This window comes from Notothenia coriiceps, unplaced genomic scaffold (genome assembly GCF_000735185.1).
Source record: "Notothenia coriiceps isolate Sejong01 unplaced genomic scaffold, NC01 NC01_scaffold00004362, whole genome shotgun sequence".
Taxonomy (NCBI): Eukaryota; Metazoa; Chordata; class Actinopteri; order Perciformes; family Nototheniidae; genus Notothenia; species Notothenia coriiceps.
Genome location: NW_011337063.1, coordinates 1 through 3240, shown reverse-complemented (window position 1 = coordinate 3240; position 3240 = coordinate 1). Strand labels below are relative to the sequence as shown.

Genomic DNA, 3240 nt, shown 5'->3' with positions numbered 1-3240 from the left:
TAAGGGAGTGCATGTATGTAGACACATTAGTTTAGCTGCTATAGGCTTGGACTGTCGAGGGACACCTTACTTCTTCCTTCTGTCTGTCTGTACCTGTGTACTCTCATGTTCCGATTAACCCAGCTTCCCCCAAATCTCTTTTTTTCTGTTTATATCTAAGCCGGGATCCTGAGTCGAGGCTGATCCTGTCTCTGCGGTCCTGCCTGACTCTCATCATACTACTTCCCTGATGGCTCCCACAGGATTGTTGACATCCTCGTGGATTCATCTTCTTATTATAGACACATGCATTTCCAAACATTGGGTCTAACTACGCTGTAAAATGTATTATCTCTTCAATTTACACACGGCATCTATTGCACGTCTGTCCGTCCTGGGAGAGGGATCCCTCCTCAGTTGCTCTCCCTGAGGTTTCTCCCATGTTCCCGTTTAAACTGTGGGTTTTCTCTGGAAGTGTTTCCTTGTACGATGTGAGGGTCTAAGGACAGAGGGTCTAAGGACAGAGGGTGTCGTGTTGTCATACTGATATTCTGTACAAACTGTGAAGTCCACTGAGACAAATGTAACATTTTTGATATTGGGCTATATAAATAAACATTGATTGATTGTTTGATTGATTGATTGATTGATTGATTGATTGATTGATTGATTGATTGATTGATCTCTGATGCAATAAATACAGCAAATAATCTGCTCCAAATGATTACAAAATGCTTGTTTTACACAACTTTCCTGCAGTCACTATTTGGGTTCATTGTACAGTTCATCAGTTGTTCTGTGGTGCGATTGTTATGCACATAATTAATGATGTTATTAACATAAATATGAAACTCATTCAGTGATCAAAATGTCTTCGGAACCACCATTTCAGGGGACTCACCAAAAACAATCCTCAGAGTTGCTCGGCTTCTTGTAAATATAGGTCGTCTCCCATTCAGGTTTCAACTTGGTGTCGGTGTATTGCCAGAAGTTGATGAAAAAGGAAGAGATTTTGCGTGCTGGAGGCAGGATGCGCTGCAGGTTGAGCGTGTAATCGCAGTTGAGACCAAAACTTCCCGCAGAGATGATGGGCGTACTGAGCCTTAGACCTTGTTCAACACTGATGTGAAGATGTAGGGGAGAGGAAAAGAGATAGAAATAGATATTGACATAATGTATTGAGGGGGAAATTGCAAGGTGCATCATACAGACACATCCAATACAGAAACACATGTTATGTACGAAGCAGAAAATCCCATATGCAAACCCTTTTTTATCTGCAAAAATGTGGACCTGACCTTCAAGAAAATGCACTTACTCAACCATTTGGAAAGTGGCGTAGGTGCAGGTAGGCCCGAGCACTGCACACCCCAGGGTGCCTGAACTCTGCAAGGGAAAATAAATGAGTGTGAGCGTTTGTCTTTCTGTGTGACGGTGCGTTTGTCCAGTTATTTGATGACATTATGTTTGATAGCTACGTCTGTGTACTCTGAATTTCTTTGCAGAGTTACTCTAGTGTCCGTTAGATGCAGTTAAAGTAAGTGTGAAACAGCCTTGAAACAAAAAACTATTAATATTATATCTGTCGTGACCCTTTGGACACTGTTAAGCTGTTTATGTTGTGCATAGTCAAGATGCCTCCTACAGGATACAACTTTTTATCCTGAAGGTTACACACTAAGCACACAGGTCATCAGCGCTGGATGTACGATAATTACCATATTTGTACAGTCATTTTGCTTACTTTATTATAAATTATGACAAGAATTGCCATCATTTATGTTATTTCAAGGTTCAAGGTTCTTTATTGTCAAACTACCATAGCTACAGAGTAATTATGTCATTGAAAATCTTATGTCACAGGCTTCTCCAACGGTGCAACACAATAATGCAGATAAGCAGACAATACTAAGGTGTTGTACTTGTAGAGCAGACAACATGTAACTGGTCTAGGATAGCAAAAATATGGACCCTGCTTCTGTGTTAATTCATATTTTCTCACATTACATTCCCAGGCCATCACACTTGATGGAGGCTGATTTTTTAAATTACACATGTACTTATGTGTTCTTGTGGTTAGCAAGTATGTTATGTGTCTTGTTGGGTGTTAAATTGTACTCACTAGTAGCGTCTTCAGCTCGTCCACTCCCTCACACGCACTACTCCGGCAGCCTTTGTGTCGATAATAGGTTGTGTTGAATCCGCCATAATTAGCCGTGAGATTAAACGGTGCATCTTGATGTAGTTTGGGTAAAGAACAAAAAGGCAGAAAATATTTCATACATTCAAAAATATAGAAAACTCATAAAAAACTAATTAAACAGTGCGCATTTGTCTTCCTGTAACACGAGCTGCAAATGTTAGCATGTCCAGCTAACTAGCACACTAAGATTAGCGGTAGCCTTACCCAGTGTTACTTCCAAAAGCTAATATTATATTATTTTGGGAGGTTACAGATACACTAAAAAGAATACACGTTTATGTTTTGCCCATCTACTTTTTAGTATTTTCCCTCCGTGTGGAAGACTGTATACTTTATCACATTATTTAGCTAGTGTAAGCTAAGGTTAGCTCCAGCAGCCTTAGCTAACTAGCCATAGTCTTTTAGCATGATATAATGTGTGTTATGTTGGAGCAGAACCTCTGCTCCGCGCGTTCCTCTATGAGTTTGTTTTAAAAGAAGGAAAAGTCAAAGCACCAGGATATGGGTTAAACAATAATCTGCTTTAATGGTAAAATATACAACACAAATACAACCTCAATCACGGAGGTGCTAGTGGAGTGCACGCGTCTCAAAACAAGCCTAGTTTGTTTACAAAATTGCGGCGCAACTTGGTGGGCGGTACCCTGGAAAGAAATCTCTGCGTGATAAATACAAGGCGTGGCGTGTGAGCGTGTGAATGGAGAGTGAAATGCGTGTGTCTCACGCCAAATGCGTGAGACTTGAGAGCTCTGCGTTAGCTTAAATAGCTAGGTACTGTGATCAAATAGGCTACTAATGACAAGCTGGCATGACAGGGGGGGCGCGAGAGGCCAGGAGGAAAAATGGTTATTAAAAAAAAAATTTTTTAAAAATCATAATTTGAAAAATTATTGATTCGAAAATAATATGATACAGTACATTACTATTACGTCTGGGTCTCTGTGTTTCATTAAAGCTCTGCTCTGTGTGTGTGTGTGTGTGTGTGTGTGTGTGTGTGTGTGTGTGTGTGTGTGTGTGTGTGTGTGTGTGTGTGTGTGTGTGTGTGTATGTGTGTGTGT

The 3240-nt window shown here is 40.4% G+C and overlaps 1 long non-coding RNA gene across 1 annotated transcript; it reads right to left on the bottom strand.

Annotated features, from left to right (window-relative positions):
• Window positions 1-884: 884 nt before the first annotated feature.
• Window positions 885-2209, bottom strand: LOC104942220 (uncharacterized). Its single transcript, XR_797979.1, has 3 exons — window positions 2102-2209; window positions 1298-1365; window positions 885-1099 (listed from the first exon to the last, which is right to left on the bottom strand). It is a non-coding gene; the product is annotated as an uncharacterized lncRNA (long non-coding RNA).
• Between the last annotated feature and the right edge of the window lie 1031 nt (window positions 2210-3240).